The following is a 16828-nucleotide window of genomic DNA, read 5'->3' as shown; positions in this document are numbered from 1 at the left end:
CTGTGCTTGCCTGATATTCACACGAGATGGGAATTGAATTCTGTGGAAGGTTGAGCTGCAGGATCCAAGCTGGGCTGTGTGCTTTCCCCATACCCCATAAATGGTCAGGAGTAGTTCCTTCGAGTGGAAGCAACTTCTTTGGTGTAAATCTTGTCTGCACTGTCAGGACCCTACTGGAAAAAGCCTCTATTAGCTCAGATCTGTCTGATGCTTGTGACATATGGATTGTTGGGTGACCCATGAGTAACATCACTGTGTTCAAAGAAGATTTTCAACAGTTCATTTGTTTCTTTTCTTTTATGCTGGTCCTCAAATATCAGCCTGACTTTTCACAGATCTGACAACATAGTCCTGTCCTGAATGTTAAAACAAAGGTGGTTCATTGAATATATTGTTCCGTAGACATTTTTTTCCTCAGTATTTCTGCAATGTTTTACTTTCTTTGTCTGGCATAAAAACATGAAACTGAAAACTCTAGTGAGAATTATTTGTTGGGGAACTGACAAAGCAACAGTTTATTTGAGATACTGTACTGAGCTCTCTTTTGGGGCAAATGTTGTTACAGTGAATATCTTGGAGTTTAGAAAATTCCCGATACATTGATGCCAGTTTATACGGCTTTGGACTCTGTTCTTTCCTAGACTCAGACTATCTACCTGCAGAAAGTAGATGATTATTCTGAATGACTTTTTACCCTGTGTAGCTCCAAGATGTTAAATAGCTTTCTTACTACTTAGTTTTAAACAAATCTTTAAAAGATACCTTCCTTCTATAGTAAAAAAAGGCATTACAATCAAGCTGTCAGGCATTGCTTTTTCTGTGTTGATCTCAAAGATCTTTACAAAGTAGTTTGGCGTTGTTTTCCCTTTTGCCACTGACAAACTGAAGCACAAAAAAGAATTACTCATGAGACAGCACCAAACTGGAGGTGATGCCAGCCAAGTGCTCTGCCACCGTGTCACGCTGTGCTTTGAAGAGCACTAATCTCACTGTCCATGTGAGTAACATCAAACATGTTACTAAAACCATTGAAAATATTCTTCATCAAGAAGATGGATGGGATATGAAAACAGAAAAAATACTTTTTAAAATGGTCGATGGCATCATGGAGCCATAGCAATCTTTTGAAAAGTCCAGCAGAGGGTAGAATTAGATTAACTTCTTAAAAGAGATTCAAGTAATAGCATAACTCATGCTCTGTCACACGACATTTTAGCATGCACAAGTGAGCCAGACAACTGTGTTATTTTAACCCATATTCAACATTCCTATCAGCAAATCTGCTCAAAGGGCCCCACATCCATATCTTGTGTGGTACTATCATTAAATCTCTTTTTTTGCTATCGCCTGGAATTTCATTATGAACCATTAGTGATGTAATACTAAACCTATGGAATCTTAAACATGTCTTAAAATCTATGAAATAAACTAGACTCCTAACAAATGAAAAAGATGCTGTATTTTTTGTTGGTACTGCATTTTTTCAATTGGCTCATTATAATTTTTTCCCAAGCATATTTCAACTAAAATGTCTTAAAATAAACTTACTTCAGTAGATATGTTTTCTGATAAGTGTTGTTTCTCTTTTCTTCTCTCTTCTGTTTCCAAGGCACAATTAGCCGGTTCATTTAAATACAAAATATGTGTTATATGTTACCCTTTTTTGCATGAAGAGTGTTTGAGTTGCTACTGATTGCTGTAGGAGCCTGTCTTTGGATTTTTCATGGAACTGTGGGATTCTGTGAGAGTCTCTCTCTATTCTGAGATTTCCCAATGTTTCATTAATAAGCCATGTGAACTATACCAGTCTCAAACAGAGTGAAATTTGCATTTTTGAGAAGCTCCCAGGTTTGTAAAGGAGGGTATGATTCGTGCTGTACCTACTGGTAAAAAGGAAAACAGCTTTAAACTCTGATAATGTGCCTTTAGTTACACGAATGGACATTGTAGATCTTCTGTGAAATGTTTAACTAGCACAGAATCATGCTTCTGTTAGGATTAGGAGTGAAAATTGAAAGGTGTGCTTTAAAAGCAGCAGATCTTCAGCAGCCAAACAAGCAAAGAACTGCCTGCTTCTTATCTTTAGTCTGTCAGAGGCATGTGCATGTGTTTCTCTGGAAGTGCCACAGAAGCTGTTCTGTTGGAGTTGGTTTCCAGCATGGAAACAGTGCTGGCTAGAGGTTAAAAAGCAGGAGCCCAGAATGCTCAAGGTGGGGGGGTTGTTCAAAGTCCTGCTGACTAGGGGGAGACACTGCCCTTACAGACCTTCCTTACACTGTGCAAGGATGTGACAAAGGACAGACCACTGGCACGGGAGTGTGTTGGGCATGTTTAGGTTTTTGCTTGGCTGCTGGGATCAATCAGGATCTATGCTTAGGAAAAGTGATTCACTGCTGGCTGCCCTGTGTGGGAATGAACTGAGGGCCAGAGAGGGCTCAGCCAGACTGTGAACACCCATTGATGCTCTGTCTTCAGCGTGCTCGCAGTCATATCTCCTTGTCTAGCTGTCTTCCTTGCTCCAGAACAATAAGTTGCTGCCTCATCTTGGATTTTATTTCCAAATGTGTGGCTTTGACAGCTTTGTGACAGTTTTATGCCTTCGTATTGCTGACATAACCTTCAGTCCCATCCAACTCTTAGCCTGTCACGAAGTCATGTTGGGTGTATGGTGACAACACAGCTCAGTGCATTGCCCACTTGTAGAACTGTAATTGTCCTCCTGATGTCTATCAGAAGACCTTTGCTGTGAAAACCTATTTTTTTGAACAAAGGGTAAATTTCAGCCGTGTAGCAAAGTCTCAGGCTGGGCAAAATATTGTTTGGCTTGTATTTTATTCCTAACATCAGCACTCATTGAAACTCCAGCGAAATAAGTTAGGAAAATGAGTGGTGAGGTAAAAAATATGTGTTTTATAAATATAGGCTACCAATGGTCAGTTTAAATGTTCAGGGAACACTCAATAGGTCTGCCAGTGTGTACTAAAATTGGAATAACCTCAGGGACGGGAGCTGAGTGTAGGTAAGGTGTTCAGCATAGTGAGACTGGGTACTAGAGATCCTTCAGAGCAGATCATGCTTTAAATTCCACTCTTCCTTTGTGAGTCTGATGACAAACTTGTCAAAAATAGTTTTGCAGATTTAAACAATCAAAACCAAACAAAACCTTCCTCCCACAAACCCCTGTCTTCTCAGAGTTTTCTTTGAGCTATAGATTCACTGCTGATATTGGCTTAGGAATGGACTGGCTGCCCAATACAGTTGTCCCACAAAAATGTACAGAATCTCTATCTTTTAGTCTCCTATAAAGAAAAACATGGAACAAAAATGTCAGAGGGAAAATATAAGTAAAATAGGTCGTGACCTTCTTTGCAGTAAATATATGCAGGAATTAAAGGTTCTTCAAAAAGCCATTCTTTTCTAAAATTCTAATGTTTATGTTGATGATTGAGTCCAGAACTGATAGAGGCAGTAGGACAGACGGATGAATAGTGGGAGTGTTAACCAAAAATATCTGATTTTGAAACAGGATTCTGTCTGCACATGCAACATTCACACACATTTTGAATGCTGATAAGGAAACAACAAAAATGCTATCAGCATTTTTGAATGCTGATAAGGAAACAACAGAAGACCTGCCTTACTTTTTTTTTCCTATTATGTAATGGACTATCACACATTGTAATCAAGGTGTTGTTAACAGAAATCATCAGAAATTCAGCTTCATGTTTGAGTTATGAAGGGGACTAAATGCTGTACTTTGTGCAAGGCTTATGGCTAACTGTGCTTTTTCTCATCCTTGGTGAAAAATACTGTGAAAAAACTGTGCTGCTCTAGTTCAAGTAACAGACAAAACTGCTTTAGGTGTCTGTGCTGTTAAAGTAGAAATTCAAAGACTTACTCTAATAGGTAAGGTAAAAGTGTAAAAGAAGTTACCTTGTTATAACAGGTAGAATTATTGCTTTGCCATTTTAATATAACACTTTAATCAGTCATATATATTCATATAAAAAGCTTGTTAAAAATAACATCTTAAGGGAGATTTTCAAAAGCACACAAGAAGTCTATGAGCTGCAACCTATTACACCTTTCTGTCAAATTTTAGTCTTCAGCCTGGTTCAGCTGTAAGAGTTAGGAATTTTCATCTGAGGATGACTGCCCTATTGAGCATTTCAAATGTGGTTTTCTATATATGTGGTTCTTCACTGTGGGTTGCTTGCTATTAGGGCATCAAGGAGATTCTGCTGTGGTGGTTTTCATGTTGCCTCTTCAGGTAAGAGGTTGCATGGAAAGATATTTTTTACCATTTGTCTGCTTTAAAATGTCTGCAGCCCAGACCCACTTATTGGATGCCTTTTGATCCTAGGAGCTGAATAAAAGCAGACCAAGCAATCCCTGGGAATTTCTGCAACCAGAATTGCTGGGAAACAAGGTAATTCAGCACATCTAGTGCTTTCCTCTGAATCAGCACCATACCAGATATGGTTTCAATGAGTTTTTTGGCTGCTATTCATGCCTCATGCCCTGAGTCAGGGCTCCAAAGACGTTCAGAAATCCAGGTTTGATTTCTGTAGGTATTCAGATTTTTATGCCATAGTGGGAAGAGTTGTCCTCAGCATTTTGGTCCCCCAAAGGTTATGGCCTTTCATGGCTGTTGCAATGAAGTAAGTAATTTTGTTTCTTTGTTTAGGTTATAGAAAAGAGGACCAAGCTCTTTCCAGGAGAATGGAAATAGGTAGCCCTCGTGCCATTGGTGATTTTTGCTAATGCCTGCTCTGCCACCTAAGTGTTCCCACATTTAATACCATAGAACAGACCCACCAGGATTGCCCTGATGTGAGAGACTACAGAGCCTCAACCCAATTTCTAATCTGTGTGTAATGTCCTGGCACTGTCACTTACTGATGTGGGAAGGCACCTGCTGTCAGCAGGCCCCTGACTTTGTAAAACGAGATGTGTGTGCAAAATTGTGCAACTCACCTTCCTCAGAGCCCAGGCCTGATTCTGCAGCTCCTGTGCTCGTGCCACCTGGGTTGATCTGATATCAGATAACCAGCAGTGTAACAGTGAGTGAGATCTCATGTTCAATCATTCATGTCACCGAAATGGCCTAAACCATTAAGAAGTTGTGCTCTAAAATGATCCGGACAACTTATAGGCACTCCAGCTTTTAGGGACTAGCTCAGGAAACTTACAGTTTGGTGGGTTTTTTTTTCTGTTTGGTTGGTTTTGGTTTTTTTTTTCTTTTGTAATGTGCCATCAGTTTTTATTTTGAGGAAGGGGAGAGAGATAGACAACATAGATTTGGTTATTTTGCTTGGCCTGCAAAGAACTATCATCCTATACCGTGTTTACACAAAGCTTGTTTCAGTATGAAAAAGTAAACTGCAGATCCCAGATTGCTTATTATAGTGGTCAAGTTAAATTGAAGGGCAGGAATTTCTAAGAAATTTATTAGAGTGGTGCCTTGTGTTCCAATGACTTTATTTTCTAACAATGATCATTTCGCCCTTCCTACAGAGAACAGAATTTCACACTGGAAAAGAGCAATAGAAAAACATGATTTAGTTTGCTTATAAAAATGTTCAATGGTCTACTTTTTTGTTTAGAAGTAGCTATCTCTAGTTACAAAGTTATGAAAGACAGACAGTGCTGACTACTTGAAGAGCAAGAGAAAGTTTGTATTTCCGCAGCTGTTTGGGTTTGGTACCCAAACCTCAATTTCCCCAACCTGGTTGATCAGTGTGTAAGTAAATATAATGATGAGATGATCTATAGGAAAGATTAAAGAAATAATAAGGTCAATTAATTTGTGTTGCACTTTGGCCTCCTTTAGGAAAGAAGTGCAAGAAATGCAACTTTTCTCTAGGTATGTCACCCAGAGATTGCTTCAGTATGAGCCAAATAGATTAGTTGTATACAAGCTTATTAGTTGATGGTGTCCCTTGACTTTGATATTTTGCAGGCTATATGGTATAAAAAAGTATAAAAGTACATCAACAAGTGGATAAAAAAACTGCCCTGACTCAATCCTGTCTAGTTGTTAATATTCACTCATTCATAGTTTTCCATTTCATAGATCATAGAATCATAAAATGTTTGGAGGGGATCTTAGAAACCATCTGGTTCCAACTCCTCTGCCATGTGCAGGGATGCCATTCACTACATCGAGTTGCTCAGGACCCCATTCAACTTGACCTTGGACACCTCCATGTATAGGGCATCCACGACTCCTCTAGGCAACCTGTTCCAGTTTCCAGTGGTTCACCACCCTCTGAGTAAAGAATTTCTTCTTAGCATATAACTTAAACATGCCCTCTTTCAGTGTAAAACCATTGCCCCTTGTCCTGTCACTATCTGGCCATAACTGGGGAGGCACAATTTACCCTTAGTAAAGCCCTGCAGGCTGTCTTGGGTCATCTCCTTACTTAACATATCTTCCAAGAGGATAAGCTCTATAATCCTCCCAGGCACAGGGAAATGAGGCTCACCTGTCTGTAGTTCCCTGGATCTTCCTTTCTCCCCTTTTTATAAATGGGAGCAATGTTTCCCTTTTTCCAGTCACTGGTCACTGACTTTGCTCGACCACCGTGACTTTTCAAATATGATGGAGAGTGGCTTGGAAACAATGCCAACCAGTTCTCTCAGGACTCAAGATGCATGTCATCAGGTCCCATAGGCAAGTTTCATTACTCTTTTGCTTTTAGGAGACGATTCAATTTTTGATAGCTTTGAGGGTACAAAGCTAGAGTTTATGCACCACAAATGTCATTCTAAGTAGGAAATGGTGTGAAATATATTTGTAAATTTTGTTTGAGTGAGGAATCCTTGAAGATATGTGGCAAAATGGATTCAGTTTTGTTTTAGGGTTTTTTTGGTGCTGTGCTTTGGACTACAGAGTAAAAACAGGACACAGAAAATGTGTCCTTAGTCAGGAATATACCTGTGTGTGTATGCTTTGGCTTTGCTTTAGAAAACGTGTGCCTAACTTAAAGAAGGTGAGTAATCTTGTTTGATTGGTGAGAAGAGTGCTTAAGTACCTTGTGAATGAGAACACTTAGGAATGAGGTGATGTTAAGGTGTCACAGGAAACAAGGCTAAGTGAAGGTCCTAGAAAGGATATTCTTCTGATTAAGACTAATGTCTCTGAAACCTTTCAGCAGTCAGGAAGTTAGAGAATTTAGTGCTGCTTAGCTGTACTATTGCACCTTTGAATTTATTTTCTTTATTGTATGTAAATGGTGGTGTATTTCTTTTTTCATGGCTACAGTAAGTTGTGCTGGGTGAGTGGTGTAAGAGCTGAGTATCTGCTTGAAAGGACTGACACCTCATGTAGCTACATGACTCTTGAATGGCATGTCAGTCATTCTATTTTATTAATGACTGGAGTAGTTTCGCATTTTACTGATGCAAGGATAGATCTAGATTTTCTCTGGATTAGAACATTCAACTGCCATTGACTTTGATAGGAGTTTTATTGAGGCTGTAATAGTACTGTAACCTGGACTTCTGCATTGATCAAAGGGAATCTGCATTCCTTTCACCTGATCTCCTGGATTTGGCAAACCTCAGAAGAAGTGGATCTTTTCAGTAGTTACTGTGATGCAGTTTTAGGTCCAGAACAGAGTTCCCTGTATGAACTGTCATCTTAGCTGGACACAGCTCTGGTTTTCCATCTTGGTAGTGTTGCCTTCATAAGACCTCATTTGGCAGGCAATATAAAATTAATATGAACACCTCAAAATTCTGTAAGATAAACAATCTCACTACTGCTTATGGCTTTAGAAGAAATGGTGCACAAATGCAGTGTCAGTTGCAAAAGTGTGGTGTATTTTTTCAGGGCTCTGTCTAATCTGCTCAAACCAGTGAGTCTAATGAATAACCTTGAGCCCACCTGATGTTTGTGTTGATTAGGTGTAGAACAGGGAATAAACTCTCTGTTTGCCTAATTAAAGGCTGATTGTGAAACCAGCTCATTTTGGAGATCTTTCTTCACCTGGTTTAACAGATAAAGAAAATTTCTCTGCACCTGTAATTCCAGCCTTTTGTCTTCTGAGGTTATGCATGTTTGGAAGTTTTGTCTTTTCACTGCCTCTCTGGGTGGAACTGGATGTGAGCCACCAGAGTCCCTGAGCAAGCTTCCCAAGTGGCTTATGTTACTCCTGGCTGGAGATCTAAGTCTATTCTCCCAGGAGCTCCCACCAGTTCTTCCTCTGAGACATGGCTCAGAGGCAACTTTTTCACACTACACGCTGCCTAAGCTGCTATCGTTTATTCCAATTATTACTTGAAGGTGGCTGTTCCATCACTGTTGCAGTAACAAAGTGGCAAAGTACATGTAAAGGCAGACAAAAAACCTGTCACTGAAAACTGTGTGAATGCAATCCAGCAGCTATGCAGAAGTAGCCAAATGTTTTTGCATCTTTGACTGAAGGCAGCCAGCAATCAAAGAACTGTGCTGGTCTATAGCCAAAACAAATAGGGAATTCCCTCAGATTTTTTTTTCTTTTCTGAATTGACTCATGGGGTTTAGCTTAATCAGGTTTAGCTCCATATTAATCGGTGCAGTTTGGATATTAACATTCTCAGTTCTGTGGCTGATGTTTCCCAGGCTGTTCTCAGGATTACGTTACATTGTGATTGGGTTGAGGTCATGACAGGAGGATCAGGTGAATGGAGCAGTTTTCCCTGTGAGTGGAAGCCACTCTTTTCCTTAAGGGGACTCAAGATGCATGGAGAAGTCTGCCCTTTCTTGCTTGGGAGTTTCTTTGTCTCGGAGAAGTCATTGGGAAAAGAATATGAGCTGCAAGTCAGTTAAAGTCAGTGATGCATTAGTGTCTACCAACTGCAGCAAGGATCAAGATCTGGTCTGCTTTCTAGATCATCCTAACTGTGAAGTTTTTCTGCCTTTGGTGCCCTCTTCGTTACCCCACGTAAACACTTCTGTCTTTCCAGTCCCTGTGATAACAGTTTGGTTACCCAAAGAATTCCTTGTGAGCTGAAGAGGCAGCATTCTTCCAGGCTCAGGGGCATCATATCTGGTGAGACATGCTATTAATGCTTATATTATGATTTTTTTTTTCAAGAGCTATTTTCTGTTCAATTGGGACAATTGCTATCATAAGCTGCACTTTAATGTTAGCTTAGTTTCCCTTAAAGCTCAAAGTCTGGTGTGGGAAGAGGTCATTTTGGGTTAGTGATCAGCCTGATTTGGAAGGTACTTTGTGGTAGTCCTTGATTAAACTGACTGTTAGAAATTACTTGTGTATTTGTGAATTTTCCACCTTGATCTTTCCTTTACTTAGTGTTTTGTGTGCTAAGGATTATAAGTACGTATGTGCATGGTAACCTACTCTGAAACACTGGAGAAATTCTTCCAAGTTGTGGCTCCACTGCTCCCTGGACATTGCCTGAATGGAAAGGGAGAGTTTTTTCCCTTGAGAGGCCTAATTCTTATGTGTCTTTGTCATTAAACCTACATTTTGCACACACATCAGCTGTAGACTCAGGGTACAGACTGAGGTAATCAGGTCAGCTCAACAGCCATACTAGTCTTTCTCCCAGTGAAAAGTTTGAATATGGAGACTATTATATGTCATTAAGATAATAATATTGATGATACGTTAGCAAAGTCAATGACTCTATATTCCCTAGGTCTTCTGGTTTTAGTTTGATAGGGACACGTAAAACAATTCTGCTTGCCAGGTGGGAGGAAATTAGTCTTTCAAAAGATTGTTGCTTCAGCACTTGATAGGAGTCTTGCTAAGCAATGATGATAATAAATGCTCCCAGGCTGCACTTGTTTTATAATTGCTGTTTAGCACAAATTGCTCCAAGTGGAAGAATGGGGAAACTCCATCATTCTGACTACACGGGTTGAGGTGATGATGTCATGCATAGCAAATTCACTGATCCAAAAGGGTGGAACATTTACATTAAATAGTGATATAATATACAGAGTTATTGTAGGAAAGACTAAGGAAAACAATTTAAAAGTATTTAAAATTTGAGTGAAGAAGCTAAACTGCATGAGGAGGTGATGAAAGGACCTGCCTTGAATGCTTACCCTGCTTGTCGAACACCTCTCTGAAATGATTGGCCACTGTCAAGGGCTTTGTCTTGAATGAGGGATAATCACACATCTCATCTTGGCTTTTCCTGTAAGGGTAATGTTTTGTAAGCATCTTAAGAAGTCATGGTCATATATGTGGCAGAGCTGATGGTTATTGTGCCCACATTCACTTTCAGTGGGTGAATAGCAGATAAAGGCTTGTCTCTGAATCATGTTGCCTATCTTGTACCATTTTTTTAGTTTGCCTTTTATGATTACTGGTGTTCATCAGGCAAATTCAAGTATCCCAAGCAGAGCAGAATCCTGAGCACATACTGAGTTTGTGTGGTCAGCCTTAGCTTGCCTGCTCTTCTGGCCTCTGGGTGTCACAGATAGTATGAGAAGATGAGGGAAAGAAGAGGCAGGGTGAGCTGGGCTGAAGCCAGGAGAATAGAAACCTAAAAGTTAGGTTGTTGGACAGTATTGGCTCCCAAATACATTTTTTGATTTGCACACAAAAATGTAAAGGCTCCAGTTGCTGTCCTTGGGAATAATTAATCACTAAGCAGTGAAAAACCATGAAATATTCAATTGGTGAGCTGTCCTGACACAGGCGTGTCAAAGTAAATATTTTTTTTGAGACTGCTAACTATGCTGACAGAGAGTTGGTTAATTCTTTAAGAATAATGTTTTGGGCAAATTCCTAGTCTCCAAATGCCTGCAGGCAGACTTATCCATGTTTGTGGTATACTTGAGGTCTAGTGTTCCTCTTTTGGGCCATATATATTTTAAGAGGGAATTTTAATGGAAGGAAATATTGCTGCAGGGCAACAGCCTTCTTTGAAACACTTTCCAAAGAAATGTTAAGGCCAAAGGTCTTGTTTTTTCAGGGAAAAAGATGTGAATCCTCTAATATTTACTCAGTTATAAATAGCAAAGAGCAAGGCTCTAAGGATGGATTCCCAGAAGATTGTACCAGGGCTAGTTATTCCACAAATGAAGCGAAGGCAATGGTTGTTCTTCAATTGTTGCATCCTCTTTGGCAAAACAGATAGCAAAAAATTATAATAAATCTATGAGGTTTTCATTCCTCTGCTCAGGTGCTTCTTATATCTCTCCCGTCCCAACAAGAACAAAAATGAGTCTTATTTCTAGTAAGAGATGGCAGTTTAATGGTGGGGGAATGTTAATTCTAAGTGTTTTGGTTCTCCAACCATAGCATCAATGATGGTAGGAGAAAAGTGCACTTAACTGGGAGGCAAGAGGTGCTGCTCTTGAATGACCAGTTGGCCCTGGGTAGGTAACTGCACTTCATTTATCCATGCTTCTCTTCCCCTTCTGTAAATGGAAGGGAAGATTATAACTTTTCTTCGAGAGATGCTGTTGGAAAATATTGTGTTGCTTTCAACTGAAAAATCTGCTAATGCCATTGCTAACAAATAGGTGAAAGTTATCTAATTCCAGTAACAGGTTAGTTTACCTCCCACAGTGAAATTCAGCCTCTCACAGTCCAGGTCTTATAAAGCTCAGCATGCAATTTATGCATCAGCAAAGAGTTAACGTGAAACCCAAATGATACGTAAGCCTTGCTAAAGATCCTGAAGGCCAGAGCCTTCATAAATGCTGTCACACTTCCAGACAGAATTACAGCATTTGAGGTGTGTTTATAGACTCAGGGGTCTGCTGAATCATTGGTGCATGTCAGGCATCTGCCTCATCCATGTGCATCCCCCGGAAAATAATGTCTAGATGTAAAATTCTAAAAAATAAGAAAATGCAGAGCATTAATTCTTGGAAAAGGAGTGCAGTTGCTGGTGGGCTTTCTAATTTTTTACGTCAAGACTAAATGTATAGTAAGTGAACTGGCTGGAAAAATGTGTTTGGTAGTAAATACATTAGGTGAGGCCTCAAATAGCAAGAAAAAGTATTTTTCAAGCACGGATCTGGTTTTGTGTAGATCTACGTTTTTCTGTTAGTACTTATCAGAGAAGAAAAAGCAAAACTGACTTCTAATAGTTATTAGGTATCATTCCAAAATAATGCAGTGTAGCACTTTTTATTTCTACTGAATAAGACAGGTATTTAACTAAAGTTGTAACTCAGCTCTGTAGGATACCTGAAAGTTTACCACTGTAACCTCTTGTGTGCTATCTGCATCCCGAAAAATTACAATTCATACTCACTAAGCAAAAAAAGAAAAAAAAGAAAAAAAAAAAGGTCACGGGGATTAAATGACAGAATTGCTGCTTTTTTTGGTGGTTGTTGGTACTATCATATATGCTTTAGCATTCCAACCGAGGGCACGTGGCTGCAATGGAATTTGATGTACAATCAGTTTTAGGGAACAGCTTGTGCCTTGTTAATATAATCCATAAAAGGCTTCCAAACTTCCTGAAACTGGTCCCTTCTGTTTCCAAGTCTGCATATGATCTCATAGGAAATGATCTGGGAGAGGCCAGCTAACGCTTTTGCATAATCAAGGTAGTATAGCTCTTTTAAGGCCTGAAGGGAGTTGTTTTGCTGATATAAACTCAATGATCCACTTTGCCTCTGTCACCAAATCCCTATTATCAGACTTTGCAAGGATTTTGGTGCCATTAGATAAAAGAATAAGTGAGAAAACTGAAGTGTGACTTGAAGACTGACCTTAACAATGTCATTCATTTGCTTTGTCACCCTTTTTTGCCTTAACTGTTTCAAAAATTCTAAACCACTTGCTGCCGGGCAAAATGTGAAAGACAGAAATGCAAACATGTAACACAGAGGGGCAAAATTCTTTTTGCAGTGGGCTCAGAGGCAGGTAAGCAAACTGCACCTTGCCAGGTTTCATAAGTGGCAGCAGTAGCAAGACAGATAGTGAGGAAAATACCTGCCCTGCATATAGACTTGATATTGTAAAATATCTCGTGTGTACATTAGCAGTAGATTAAGAAATGTGTTCTTGCATTGGAGCCCTTGAAAACCTTGCTATTTACACAAATGCAGTGTGCCTCATACAATGGGTGTGCTTTTATATCCTCAGGATACCCAGGATTTCCTTAATATATCTAGCCCAAGAAGGGAAACACTCCAATGAGCTGCTACCTCTGAAGGCCTTGTACGGCAGCAAGTGTTAATCTTCACTGGCAGGGGAGAGAGAACAAAAGGGTCTGGGTTGTGTAACTGTGCAGAAGTATAATTAGGGTCTAATTCATGAGAATAGGCAGTAACTGCACGCCCTGCACAGAGAGTCTAAGCAGAGGACTCTGTGGCACTCTGCTTGCTGCAGAGTTGTTAAGTTTGGCACTCTGCTCTGGGCTCCAGTCAAACATTTTCTTAACCATATTAGGATACGTGGAAATTAGCCAGCCAGCAATAGGCCCTTGATGTACTCATTGCCTGTGCCCATATTTTATGGAGTAGACAGCGACTGCTTTTCTTAAAAAAAATATCAGATTTTATAAAATAAGGCAAACAGAACCTTTTAAAAATTGTCATTAAATTTTGGTAGGGAAAAAAAAGAAGAGCATTTCCCAAGACAAAGGACATTGTTATTGTGCTTTTCATCCGTAGATGTTGATCACTCTGTACATCAGATCCCAGTAAAAGCCCAGTAGTTATATACTGTGCTGTTACTCAGGTGAAAAAACAGAGTGAAGTGAACCCAACTGGCTAAAAAATGAGTATACCCATTCCCTTTGCTGACTCATCCATGCCTTGGTAGATCCCAGTAGAGGGGCAGGGCGAAAGGCTGGGTTGGTGACTCTCAAAGTTTGCTTGAGGTTGGCTTATGGAGCCTTTTGTGTCCTGACAGACTGTCAGCAAGGTCCACTTATGTGCCTGTCCTGTTTCCTGGAGAAAACAGAGGAGAAACAGAAAACAGTAAATATTGAGTTGTTTAGTTCCCTCCTCCTTGTGAACTATGCCTAAAGTCAGCTAGAACAAGATGTGGCATTTATTTTCATGGTTATTTTTCAGGATGGTTAGATGAGAGACAGGAGCTACCGGGGAATGCCCCGCTGGGATATTGTTCATGAACACACAGCCTGGGTCCATTTGTGTCAGGGAGCTGCTCGTCAGTGCTGTACTTCATACCTGGAGCAGTGCAAAAGCAACGAGCCTGATATATCTGTGTAGCTTCAGAGTTAAGGATGATTGAAATTTCCTCAGTGGGGAATTGAATATTCCACTGAAGAAATTCCAGAGTAGAACGTTCTCAGGGTTTAGCTGACAATTTTTATGCTCTTAAGGGATGAAAAGTTGAGAAGCAGTAGTGTTGGTTAAGCATATTATCAGGTCCATCCTACACTCCAGTAAGATTTTGCTATTAAAATGACTTTTTTGACCAGTAAATGTTTTCTTAATTTTTGATTTAATACTTCTCCCTGTAGCTGTAAACTCTTGTTTCACTAAAATGATTCTTTGCCCTTGCTAATGTTCTAGTACCTGCAGACTGTTGTCAAGTCCCCTACTTAGGACTTAGCTGATGAATCCATAGCTCTTTTAATGTCTTTGTAAGTCAGTCCTTCTCTACTTGCTTAACACTTTTATAGCTTTCTTGTGCTCTTCCTCTGGGTTGTTATTGTCATTCAGGAAATGTGTTCTCCAGAGCTGAGCGAAATATTCCTGGTATGCTCATCACAGAGCTGTGTTAGGGATATTATCTTTCTGCCCAGTGAGATTGCCTTTGTATTTCATTTAATATTGCATGGACTCCTTCTGCTACCACATCATGCATTATTTGACATGTACTACTAAAACCCAGAATTAAACAAGGCCAAGTTTAAGCCTTTGGATTAAAAATTTTGGCAGCATTTTTCAAAGATGAAGAAATGGCTGAATCCATGCCAGTGTTCTGTAGCTAAAGGCAGCACTGTACTGCCAGGAGGGCTGTAATCACATTGGTTCTGACCCTTCAGCTTTTTGCTGATGGTGTGTAAGGTCTTGTACAAGTCATTTGGCTGCTTGACCCTCGTGTCTTTGGTATGTTAGAAGGTGACAACACTGTAGTAGCTGCATTTGGTAAGGCTGTAAGGCTTGGTTCAAGTTTGTACATGATTTGGAAAACATAAAGTGGAAATGTAAAGTATTTGGGTAAATGGCTGCAGAAAACCACATTACATGACCTGTAAGCTTATGCTGTCCAGGCTTGTTGAAACTGAGGAGAGCCATTGTTAAAAATTCTGTTTGTATATAATAATTTTTTACCTTGCTAAACTGAATCAAGTGAAAAGGATGAACTTTATATTGAATGTAACCTCTGCAAAATTCATTAGAGACCCATTGAGAATACGGTTTTAACTGGTCCAAATTTGTTTCATTGTTTTACACAGCTGTTGATTTTTATTTTGAGAGACCTGCACAAGCAAGAATACATTCGACTGACAGTCTTGGAAAAAGAAGTGAGCCTGCCTTTTGATTGGGTGTGTTTATGACAGCACAAAATGAATGCAATATCATGAAAAATGTAGCAGAGCTAGGAGTGGAACATGGAGAGATTTTTACATGTGCTCTGAACTCATGTAAACTGACACATCACAAATGATTCTTCTAAACCTGGGCTGATAATCCACTCACTGACAGAGCATTGGATTTACTGGGTTAAAGAAAACTGCGTCATACACTGCTGCATGAGGCAGGTGCTGCTGGAGGCAGACTTTTCCAACTCTCCTCTACCCATCACCTGTGAGACAAAAAGCTGATGAACTTTTCATTGCAGAAATATTCAGTGGATGTTAATTTGTGAGGAACTGGTGTTTATTGTTGGTATATACCTAGTGAGGGGCATATCTGTAGCATTGTAGCATATCTGAAAGCCAGGCTGACTCATGGATAGTCTTTTTAACCAGTCCAGTACTGCTTATATTAGCTGAGAAATTCAGTTTCTCAGTTCTCTGAGGTTTACAAATCCATCCACGATTTACAGTTTCAGTAAGCTAAGTTTATATTTGGAAATGAATGCTCTGAGGTGGCTGAGAATAAACAGTTGAAAAAAGTGTTCTCAGTGGTAGCTGAACTTCTCTCTGAGTATATCTGCTTATAGCATTTGGTGTTTGAAAGATTGCAAAGCCATTTGTGTAAAAGTTACTGCCTGGGTGAAGGCTTTTGCCACAGACTGTAGCCATGGGCAAGGACTGAAAGGTGTGTGAGAGGTTTAAAAAGTATAAGGAGGATGTGCAAAGGTGCATGAGCTATTAGGGTAAGAAGGAGGATATTTTAGGTGACTGTTTTCCATGCCCACATCATACTAAAACAAAATAAATGGAAATGCAGCCTCAGTACAGAATCCACTTGAGGGAAATTGGGAGGGCATAATAGGGAGGGAAACACTTCTGTTGGTTCCCATTTTAGATCCAGTACAGAAAGGAGCTCTGCTGCAGGGCTATAGTTCAATGCAAGAAGCATTTCTGTGGAATTTTGGCATTAGGTAGACTTCCCAAGAATAGCTACTGTCCAGAAGATATTCCAGCTAAAATATTCTGAGAGCAGTTTGGAAATGTTAGCACTATTTCATCTGAACTCTGATCCAGCTTTAACTATGAGAGGAACATGGGAGGTTCTGATTTGGACCTAAAGGCCTGCTCTCTACACTGTCCAACTTGCACATAAAATGAGCAAGCAGAAAAACACCCCAGCGAAGCAATCCTCTCCAAATGACCACTTATAAAGAATATGAAAGTTTAAAAGTTGTATAGAATTTATATTTGACCAGACTAAGGCATATTTTTAACCATGGTTACTTATGAGCAGAGGACAGCATCTCCTGAGCAGTGAGATGGGAGATTGTGGCAGGGTAACATG

General features: G+C 39.8%; 1 protein-coding gene across 9 annotated transcripts in view; it reads left to right on the top strand.

Moving 5' to 3' along the window:
* Positions 1 to 16828, top strand: part of CALD1 (caldesmon 1) — a 197098-nt gene that overhangs the window by 30919 nt on the left and 149351 nt on the right. Inside the window, exons 2-3 of one of the 9 annotated variants that reach the window (XM_051784447.1) lie at positions 4364 to 4429; positions 8953 to 9038. The exons of 6 other annotated variants lie outside the window; for them this stretch is intronic. The gene's annotated coding sequence lies outside the window, so the exon portion shown is untranslated. The remainder of the gene's footprint in view (positions 1 to 4363; positions 4430 to 8952; positions 9039 to 16828) is intronic. 2 more of the 9 variants (XM_051784448.1, XM_051784446.1) reach the window with 2 other exon arrangements.

Source organism: Manacus candei, unplaced genomic scaffold (assembly GCF_025592945.1).
Source record: "Manacus candei isolate 608988 ecotype Guabito, Panama unplaced genomic scaffold, ASM2559294v1 h1tg000018l, whole genome shotgun sequence".
Taxonomy (NCBI): domain Eukaryota; kingdom Metazoa; phylum Chordata; class Aves; order Passeriformes; family Pipridae; genus Manacus; species Manacus candei.
This window is presented reverse-complemented; position numbering and strand designations above follow the sequence as displayed.